Here is a 10726-nt window from a genome sequence, read left to right on the forward strand (position 1 = left end):
CTTGGAAAGGAGTTTGCTGAGTCTATGCAGGCTGAGTTTGAAATGAGTATGATGGGAGAACTCAAGTATTTCCTTGGAATACAAATAAATCAAACATCAGAAGGAACGTATGTTCACCAAACCAAGTATGTGAAGGAACTTCTGAAGAAGTTTAATCTTCTAGACTGCAAAGAAGCCAAAACTCCTATGCATCCAACATGCATCCTAGGTAAGGATGAGGTAAGTAAGAAGGTAGATCAGAAGTTATACAGAGGTATGATTGGATCTCTTCTATATCTGACTGCTTCTAGACCTGACATTCTGTTCAGTGTTTGTTTGTGTGCTAGATTCCAATCAGATCCTAGAGAATCTCATTTAACTGCTGTTAAGAGAATTCTAAGGTATCTGAAAGGTACTACTAATGTTGGCTTAGTTTACAGAAAATCTAAAGAATACAACTTAGTAGGATTCTGCGATGCTGATTATGCTGGAGACAGAATTGAAAGAAGAAGTACTTCAGGAAGTTGCCAATTTCTTGGAAGTCATTTGATCTCCTGGTACAGCAAGAAGCAAGCAACTATTGCTCTATCAACAACAGAAGCAGAATATGTCGCTGCTGCTGGTTGCAGTACACAGATGCTCTGGATGAAGAGTCAGTTAGAAGATTATCAGATATTTGAGAGTAACATTCCTATATTCTGTGATAATACTTCTGCTATATGTTTATCTAAGAATCCTATTCTTCATTCAAAAGCTAAACATATTGAGATTAAACATCATTTCATAAGGGACTATGTTCAGAAGGGTGTTATATCTTTAAACTTTGTTGATACAGACCATCAATGGGCTGATATCTTTACAAAACCCCTGGCTGAAGATAGGTTTAAGTTCATTCTGAAAAACATCAGTATGGATTTATGCCCAGAATGAGAAGATGAGAAGTTCTCATGTATGAGTATCTTCTGAAATGAATGTGGAACAATTTTTTTTTAATCAGAAGTTCTGATTGAAATCTTTTAGAAATTATGATTCGGTTATTACTAACGTTTCATTGTCTAAGTTGATTCAGAACCTCTTTTAAAGCAAAACAGCTGTAACGTTTTATCTCGGGATGGTAAACCTGTCGTTACTATTCATAGATAAGCGCGCGTGCAGTTGAAGGGACGCCGACCATAGGTAACTGTGCCAGTCACCTCATTTGTCTTTATTATCTCTCCTCACGTCACGTAACATTAAATGCTATTCATCATTCGTTTCATTTTATTTTCTTTTAAATACTTTTCAAACACTTCTCCTTCCCTCTCATATTTTCTCTATTCACTCTATCTTTTTGCATTCATATCAAACCCTACCTGTTCTTTTTCTGCAAATCCATCATGAACTCCTCATCAAGCCCAGGAAACCATGGAAAAGATCAAAACAACAAGAGAAAAGCTGTTGAAACATCACCTTCCAAACCCAAAAAGATAAAAATCACCTATGATCCTCTCAAGGTGAATCCATTCGAAGCAATGTTATCTGGAAGCTATTCTAGACGTGTGTTTCAACCTCCTGGTGAAAGCCCTCCATCATCTCCATCTTCTTCCTCATCTTGTTTCCTTCTAGACTCAAGTTCCTCTTCATCTAACCTTTCCTCTCCCTCAACCCACTCCGAAGAAATCTCTTCATCTCCACCCGCTGAGAATGTTGTCTCTGATAAAGATTGTGGAAGATCTGCATCAGAACCAAGTCTCCCTGATCCCTCGCCTGGAAGCCCAAGAAGCAGTCAATGAGGCGTTTCACTCCATCATGGCATGCTGGCACAGACTTTGTCTCAGCTAGGGTCTTAGGCTTTGGTCTTTGTAGTTTTCTTTTCCTTGTTGCATCTGCTTGTTAAACATCTTCATGTAATATCTTTTGATTATCAATAAAAAGTTTCCTTGATTTACATTCCAGTGATTTTATTTGTCGTTTTATTCATCTGAATCTTTTGAAATATTCTTTTTGATGTTATGACAAAAAGGAGGAGAAAGATAAATGATAAATGATTTGATTAATCTATCAGTTGCTGGGTAAAGCTCCCACACATTTACTGACAAGAACTGCAAGTTCTATATGGTTTAAGTGTTTTGCAGGTATAAAGAAGTGAAGAGAATCTTCAAAGCAAACACAAGAAGCAAAACCATGGAAACTGAAGCAAGCTGAGTGCTGTCAAGCTTCAGAAATCAGAAGCAAGAAAGAAAATAGAATTTGATATATATTTGTCTATTTGATCTAACAAAATTCTATTTGCTCTGATACATTATTTTAGCCTATATGGCTCTGATACATATAATGTGTTCAAATATACATTTTATGTTCTGACTCGTTCATGCTGACTTTTGTCGTTTAGTTTTTTGTTCTGTAACATTTCAGGATGTAGAGATGCTCAGATGATGCTCTGGTACTTTCAACAATGTTCTGATACAAATCTAGCATGAAGTGATGTTGGTAGAAATTCAAAGCTCTGAAGCTATCCGAGGGAAGCAGAAATCAGAAGCTGCGAATGTTCTAAAGATCCAGAAAACTCAAGTTCTGAAGCTGTCCTAAATGGAAGCAGAAATCAGAAGCTGTGAATGTTCAGAAGATCAAAGAAATTCAAGTTCTGAAGCTGTCCTAGATGGAAGCAGAAGTCAGAAGCTGTGAATGTTCAGAAGATCAAAGAAATTCAAGTTCTGAAGCTGTCCTAGGTGGAAGCAGGAATCAGAAGCTGTGAGTGTTCTAGGGATCTAAGGAAATTCTAGTTCTGAAGCTGTCCAATGGAAGCAGAAGTCAGAAGCTATGAATTCTCTAAAGACAGAAGCTTATATGATCGTCTCTACCGAAATAATCAGGGAAGTCTTTTATTAAAGTTCTTCGAGTATTTATTTCAGGGGGAGATTATTTATCTCAGGGGGAGATTGTTAATCTCAGGGGGAGACATATTCATATGCTTATGCTATAGCTGTGTAATTTGTCTTTTGCCATCTATTCTTTCTGATCGCAAATTCATATCATTTATATATGTTTTTGTCATCATCAAAAAGGGGGAGATTGTTAGAACAAGATTTGTTCTGATCAATTATCTTAGTTTTGATGATAACAATAATATGAATTTTGCTTAAGATAATATGGTACTCTAATCCAATGCAATTTCCTTTTCAGGAAATATATAAAGAGTACGCATAATTCAGCGCTCAGAAGCTTTGTCTCAAAGGGTTCAGCATGCAACATCAGAACATGGTCTGGCAAGACATCAGAAGATGGTCGAAGCAGAATCAGAACATGGGTCTATGGAAGCATCAGAAGAACAAGAGAACAGAAGCACTGAAGTTCTGATGGTATCACGCTCAGAAGCACTTCAAGGTCAGAAGATCAGAAGATGCTATGCACCAAGCTGTTTGACTCTGATGATATTCAAACGTTGTATTCACAAACATCAGATCAGAAGAAAGTACAAGTGGCAAGCTACGCTGACTGACAAAAGGAACGTTAAAAGCTACTAAAGGCTACGTCAGTAGACACAGCGTGAACAAGGCTCGAGGTAGTTGACAAAAGCGTATAACATTAAATGCGATGCTGTACGGAACACGCAAAGCATTAAATGCACTCAACGGTCATCTTCTCCAACGCCTATAAATATGAAGTTCTGATGAGAAGCAAGGTTAACGATTCTGCACCAAAACAACTCATATTCAACTTGCTGAAACTCTGTTCAAATCTAAACTCAGAATCTTCATCTTCATCAAAGCTCACTACATTGCTTTTGTAATATTTTAGTGAGATTAAGCTTAAACGATTAAGAGAAATATCACAGTTGTGATTATCGCTTTTAAGAAGCATTTGTAATACTCTTAGGATTACATTAAGTTGTAAGGAACTAGAGTGATCGTGTGGATCAGAATACTCTAGGAAGTCTTAGAGGTTATCTAAGCAGGTTGTAACTAGAGTGATCGTGTGGATCAGTAGACTCTAGAAAAGTCTTAGAGGGTATCTAAGCAGTTGTTCCTGGAGTGATCAGTGTGTGATCAGAAGACTCTGGAAGACTTAGTTGCTGACTAAGTGGAGAACCATTGTAATCCGTGCGATTAGTGGATTAAATCCTCAGTTGAGGTAAATCATCTCTGCGGGGGTGGACTGGAGTAGTTTAGTTAACAACGAACCAGGATAAAAATAACTGTGCAATCTATTTTTATCTGTCAAGTTTTTAAAGCTACACTTATTCAAACCCCCCCCTTTCTAAGTGTTTTTCTATCCTTCAATGTACACCCTTGGTCTGGACAGAATTGGTTCGAGTGGTGAACTGCTGGGAATTTAAGGACATATTTTCAATGAGGGCTCTGGCAGCAGCTGGAGTTTTGTCAACAAGTGCTCCACCACTAGCAGCATCAAGAATGTTTCTATCCATAGGTAACAACCGCTCGTAAAAGTATTGAATGAGAAGTTGTTCGGTAATTTGATGTTGAGGACAGCTTGAAACTAACTTCTTGAACCTATCCCAGTACTCAGCCAATGACTCATTATCTTGTCTAATACCACAAATCTCTTTTCGGATTGAAGCAGCTCTAGATGCAGGAAAATATCGCTCCAAGAACACTCTCTTCAGAGCATTCCAGCTTGTGATTGAATTCGGTTCGAGATCATATATCCAGTCCTTCGCTGCACCCTGCAAAGAAAAAGGAAAAGCACGAAGTTTGATATGATCTTCAGTGATCCCTTCAGGCTTCAATGGTGTAGAGCACACCACCTGGAATTCCTTCAAATGTTTGTGTGGATCCTCACCTGCAAGACCATTAAACTTTGGCAACAAGTGTATTAAACCCGATTTTAATTCAAAAGGAACAGCAACAGCATCATATTCAATACACAAGCCATTATAATTAACATCAGGGGCTGCAAGTTGCCTTAGAGTTCTATTTTCATCCATTTCAAAAGCAAATTCAGAATCTGAATCAAACAAGTTATGCAAATAGTCAGACTCAGAATCAGACTCAGCTATGGTCGGTGAAGGTGAACTATTGCTAGCCTGGCCTGCTCTACGAAGTGTGTGCAAGGTTCTCTCTATCTCAGGATCAAAAGCAACAAGTTCAGGACAGGAAGACCTAGTAGCCAGGACTAGTGCACAACAATGCAACAACAATCGTGAAAATGCCAACTATGTCCCTAAAACAACACAATGAAGCAAATCGATTAAAAACAATTCAAAAAAATAAACTGACACCGAAAATAATTTAATGACGTAAAAATAGAATTTTGATATTTTTTTCGGAATTTTTCGACTCTATGAAAACAGAAAATAAATCATTAAAAATAGTAAAAAGTCTTTTTTCGCGATTTGAAAAATTTGTCACGTAACTACTCTATAGTAGGTGACTTTTGATCAGGGATTTTTTTCACACCTAACTGTCGGGACAGATTTTCGAAACGGTGAAATTTTCCCAAAAGCCGATTTTTTTGACTCTAGAGGCGTTATGGCCGAAACCGCGAGGAACCTATGGCCAAAACGCGCAAACCCTACACCTAAGACTCTAATATCAGTTAATATTCACAAGAATCCCCGGCAACGGCGCCAATTTGATCCGCTGTCGCGCGCGGGTCAAAAACGAGTTAATTTTATAAAACTGTAGTACGACGGTAACGGTAACTCGCGTATCGTCTCTCAAGGATTCCTATTCTTATTAACTGAATGTAAGTCGAAATTGGGGGGGCGGGTTTGGTTCAGGTTCGATTTATAGAAAAAAAGTGCTTAAAATAAGTGATTATAAAATAAGCTGTTTTGAAAATAAGTGATTAAAAGGCAAACGAATTCACTGCTTCGGGTTCTACTTATCATCAATTGATACAACTACGATCTCTATCATATTTGAACATAATATCATTCAACAAGCGTGATTGACATCGTAAGATACATATTCCTATTGCCGGATTAAGCATACAGTTAAAGATATCGCAAATTAATGGTTAAGTAGAGTCGAATTGCGATCAAAAGTCAAGAACATGTATCAATTCAAATTTAATCAACAATATTATAAGGAAATCGAATTAAGCAAACAATGATCATATAATATTATTGAAAGGAATAGAATTCTATTTGTAGTTATAACAATCTCAAAGTATTGAACCTGAATACAGTAAATTCGTCCGGAAGGTTTAGTTCTCCATAGCAAATCGTGAAAGCTCTCAAAATTCGTGAATAGTGACCGAATGAACAGTAACCGCGGCTGCCTAACCTAAGTCAAAACCACAACCCGTTTTACAATCCAACTGGGTCAAACATATGACCCAGGCCCAAAACCAAATGACCCGAAACTTAGCTAAAACTAGTGCTGCAACTTCAACGAATATTCTGGCCCTTCTACATTCCGATTCTGACTTTGACTCCAACATAAGAATCGTAGCGCTTTCTCTTAGCTTTCCGGCGATTATTAGAACGCCTCAATCGGACTCTTGGAACTCCAGATATGATTGTTTCCGTGCAGACTGTTAATGCTGAAAAATTAATACGAAAAACAAATAAGTGCAAAAATAAAATAAAATATAAAAACATACTAAAACATAAAAATAAATAAAACAAACCAAAGAAATTCTTGAGTACAAACATGGAAGAACGTGCATTAAAATGCACTGATCAGCTGAGCAGTTGGATATGTTCAACAAGCTGATTCTTGATCTTGAAAATATTGATGTGAAGATCGATGATGAAGATCAAGCGCTGTTACTATTGTGCGCTTTGCCTTGATCACATGCTCACTTCAAAGAAACTCTCCTATATGGAAGGGAACCCCTGTCCTTTGAAGAAGTTCAATTAGCTCTGTATTCAAAGGACTTGAACGAACCAAATGAGCATAAACCTTCGATTGTTGGTGAAGGTTTGGCCGTTAAAGGCAAATTCTTGCGAAAAGATGGTAAGTTCGACAAGAAGAAAGGCAAAGGCCAGCAGAAGTCTTATAGTGGCAAAGCATCGGGCATTCGATGCTATTATTGTAAGAAGGAGGGTCACACGAGAAAGGTGTGCCCTGAACGCCTGAAAGATCATGGAGGCAAGGATAATGGCAATGCAGCCATTGTTCAAGATGATCAGTATTGCTGGGAAACAACAAGGCGTGCAAAATTGTAGGTATTGGATCTGTCAAATTCAAGCTCCATGATGAGTCAATAAGGTTGTTGACTGAAGTCAGGTATGTTCCTGATTTGAAGAGAAATCTGCTTTCTCTTGGTGAATTCGACAAGAAAGGATATGTTTTCCAAGGAGAGAAAATTATTCTAAGAGTCATGAAGGGGTCGAGGGAAGTCTTGAGAGGCGTGAAGAAACAAGGCTTGTATACCCTTGAGGCTGAAGTTGTAAGTGGTTCGACAAATGTTACATCCATGAAACCATTGTCGAAGACATAAATCTGGCACATGAGATTGGGCCATGTCAGTGAAAGGGGTCTGGTCGAATTAGGGAAACAAAATCTGCTTGGTGGAGACAAAGTCGAAAAGCTGAAGTTTTGTGAACTCTGTGTACTTGGAAAATCTTGCAGAGTGAAGTTCAACAAAGGCAAACAAAGAACACATGGATCCCTTGATTACATCCATGCTAATCTTTGGGGGCCTACAAGGTGTGCATCACATTCTGGTGCGAGGTATTTCCTATCCATAGTAGATGATTATTCTAGGAAGTTATGGGTATTCATCCAGAAGACTAAGGATGAAACTTTTGAGAATTTCAAAAGTTGGAAAACTCTGGTCGAAAATCAGACTGGCAGGAAGGTCAAGAGGTTGAGAACCGATAATGACCTTGAATTTTGCAATGAGGCGTTCGACAGTTTTTGTGCTGCCTATGGTATTGCAAGGCATAGAACTACTACAGGTACTCCAGAACAAAATGGTTTGGCTGAAAGGTTTAATCGAACTATTTTGGAGAGAGTCAGATGCATGTTGACTAGTGCCGGATTAAAGAAGGTGTTTTGGGCTGAGGCTGTTTCAACAGCAACATATCTGATAAACAAATGTCCTTCGACAGCGTTAGATATGAAGACAATTGAAGAAGTTTGGTCGGGACATCCACCAAATCTCGACAAACTAAGAGTATTTGGCTGCGTAGACTATGCTCACATTAGGCAAGACAAGGTTGAGCCTAGAGCTTTGAAATGCATGTTCATGGGATACCCTGAAGAAGTCAAAGCTTATAGGCTATGGTGCCTAGAGCCAGGTCACAGGAGGTGTATCACCAGTCGAGATGTAGTTTTCAATGAAGCTGAAATGGATTTTAAGAAAACTGATGATGTTGGTCAAAATGCAAAAACATCTGACGAAGACCTGGAACAGGTAGAGATTCCTGTTGAGGTGGAGCATGTTGATGCTGAATTGCATACCCCTGATGAAATCAAAGAAGAAGCAGAAGATGCTGAGAAAATTGAGGAAACTGTCGATGACTACCTATTTTCAAGAGATAGGTTGAGAAGAACCATCAAGCCACCTCCGAGACTTGGGTATGCAGATCTTATAGCTTATGCCTTAATCTCTGCTAGTGAGGTTCTAGACAATGAACTTAGAGACTACAAGGAAGTTATGAGGAGTCGAAATAAGACTGAATGGCTGAAGGCCATGGATGATGAGATGAAATCTCTTCATGATAATCATACTTGGGAACTGATCAAGAAACCTGTTGGGGCAAGGTTAGTCAGCTATAAATGGATTTTCAAAGTTAAGGAAGGAATTGAAGGAGTGGCGTCGAAAAGATACAAGACAAGGTTAGTTGCAAGGGGTTTCACTCAGAAAGAAGGTGTCGACTTTAATGATGTGTTTTCTCCTGTTGTGAAGCATAGATCCATTCGAATGTTGCTTGCCATGGTGGCACAGTTCGAAGATGGATGTGAAGACTGCGTTCTTGTATGGTGATCTAGATGAAACAATCCTGATGAGGCAACCTGAAGGGTATGTCGAAAAGGGGAAGGAAGATTATGTGTACAAGCTAAAGAGATCTTTATATGGACTGAAACAATCTCCTCGACAGTGGAATAGGAGATTCGACAAGTTCATGGCACGCATAAGTTTCATTAGAAGTCAGTTCGACCACTGTGTTTACTTCAGATTTCGACCTGGTAATTCATTTGTTAGTTTGTTGCTTTATGTGGATGATATTTTCATAGCAAGCAACAATGTTGAAGATATGATGAGGGTGAAGGCTGAACTTAATAAGGAGTTCGATATGAAGGATCTGGGAGCTGCTTCTAGGATTCTTGGAATTGACATTCGAAGAGATAGAAAGAAGTCGAAGTTATGCTTATCTCAAGAGGCATATCTATGAAAGATTCTCGAAAAGTTTGGTATGTCGAATTCGAAGCCAGTTGTGACTCCGACAAACCCTCAATTCAAGATGAGTATAGATCAGTGTCCCAGTACTGATGTTGAAAGAGCTTATATGAATAGCATCCCGTATCCTAATATAGTTGGTTCTTTGATGTATGCTATGGTTTGTACTAGACCCGACATAGCATATGTAGTAAGTCTTGTAAGAACGTACATGGCGAATCCTGGAAAGGCTCACTGGCAAGCATTGAAGTGGATTTTAAGGTACATAAATGGGTTTCTTAACAGAGTCCTAATTTATGGTGGAGCCTTGGGTGAAGATAGTAAAGCAGCAATTGAAGGATATGTCGACTCTGATTATGCAAGTTGTATGGATTCTAGAAAGTCTATTTCTGGATATGTTTTCACCATGTTTGGCACAACAATTAGTTGGAAAGCAACACTTCAGAAGGTTGTTGCTCTATCAACCACTGAAGCGGAGTATATTGCTCTAACTGAAGCTGTCAAAGAAGCATTGTGGCTTAAAGATTTTGCTAAGGAGCTGAAACTTCAAGGTAAAGGTATCACTGTTAAATGTGATAGTCAAAGTGCAATACATCTGTCGAAGAACTCAGCCTATCATGAGCGAACTAAGCACATTGATTTGAGGTTGCATTTTGTCAGAGGAGTAATCGAGCGTGGAGAAGTCCAAGTGCTGAAGGTTTCGACAGATCACAATGCTGCTGATATGATAACCAAGACATTGCCGAGTTGCAAGTTTTTCCACTGTATGCAATTGATAAAGCTGCATGTAGAAATTAATTTGTTCCCTTGATGTTGTAGAGTTAGATCCAAGGTGGAGATTTAAGAGATATTGGATCGAACTCTAGTATGGTCGAAGGGTAGCTTCTTGGTTCGACAAGATTAAGCATGAAGTCGAAGGTTGCTCACATGCTTGTGTCGAAGATGCTAGGGTTGTTAGCATGTTAAATTAGGTTTTAGTGTTTAAATCCTAATTTGTAAAGTTAGCGTGTTTATTAAGTTGGCTTGTGTAATGGGCCTTGTGGAAAAAACACATTAGTTAGTATGTTAGGTTTTATTATAAATAGTATACTAGTCTCTCATCATTGCTAAGCTGCAAATCCTAATTTAAGGTGAGATAGGTTATTTGTTATTCTTGTAAACTTGTAATCTTGTTTTAAGAGAAAGTAAAAGAATAGCAATTATAACCAATTCTTGTGTTCTTCTTCTTATTTATTCTTTATTCTTCCCTTGTATTATACTTTGTTCTTGGCATCGAATTCACAACAGGTGAATTCTTATCTACCCAACTCAAAAAGTTGGGTAAAGTTACATTCAGTGTAAAATGTTTTGGAAATAACAAATAATTGTATTATTAAATAAATAAATATGTTAAAATTAAATGGTATTTTTTTTTTGTAATCAAGATATATTATAAGAACCAAAAGTTCTACAA

The sequence above is a fragment of the Vicia villosa genome, unplaced genomic scaffold (genome assembly GCF_029867415.1).
Source record: "Vicia villosa cultivar HV-30 ecotype Madison, WI unplaced genomic scaffold, Vvil1.0 ctg.001111F_1_1, whole genome shotgun sequence".
In the NCBI taxonomy this organism is placed as follows: Eukaryota; Viridiplantae; Streptophyta; class Magnoliopsida; order Fabales; family Fabaceae; genus Vicia; species Vicia villosa.